This window comes from Alligator sinensis, unplaced genomic scaffold (genome assembly GCF_000455745.1).
Source record: "Alligator sinensis unplaced genomic scaffold, ASM45574v1 scaffold987_1, whole genome shotgun sequence".
NCBI classification, from domain to species: domain Eukaryota; kingdom Metazoa; phylum Chordata; order Crocodylia; family Alligatoridae; genus Alligator; species Alligator sinensis.
The window spans coordinates 178,701-179,267 of NW_005842574.1; positions in this window are offsets into that span (position 1 = coordinate 178,701).

Consider the following 567-nt stretch of genomic DNA (forward strand, 5'->3'; position numbering starts at 1 on the left):
CCGGGGAAAGCCGCGGGGCCGGCGCTGCTCTGGGCGCAGGAGCTCCTGGGCCCGCTATGCCGCTGCCCGCCAGAGCCCGGTGCTGGCCCGGCTGCCTCCCGCCGCTTTTGCACTTCATTAATGCAGCTCGCCAACGGGCTTGGCCCGCGGCAGGCGCGAGGCCTAACGAGAACAATGCCCGGGTGGGACTGCACATCATTAGGCCTCGCCGCAGCCCTGCCAGCGCCCGCGCGCATATAAACCCATTTACGATGGAAACTCCAGCAGCGCCAGGCCGCACCTGGCGCTGCGGTGCCCACTGGCCGGCTCTTGGGCACGCGGCTTGGTGGCCCCGGAGAGGCCAGGCTGGGCCCTGGCTCCAAGCACAGGCGGGGCGCTGGGTGAGCCGGGCAGGGCCGGGCAGCAGGGAGCACGGCCGCCGTGGCCTGCACCACCAACCGGAGCAGCCCCAGCTGCGCCTGCCCCGCGAGGTTCCCAGCCCGTCAGCTAGCACAGCCCCGGGGCAGACAGCCTGCTCCCAGCCCCCGCGCAGCATCCGTGGCGCCAGCGGGGCAGACGCCGTTGCTC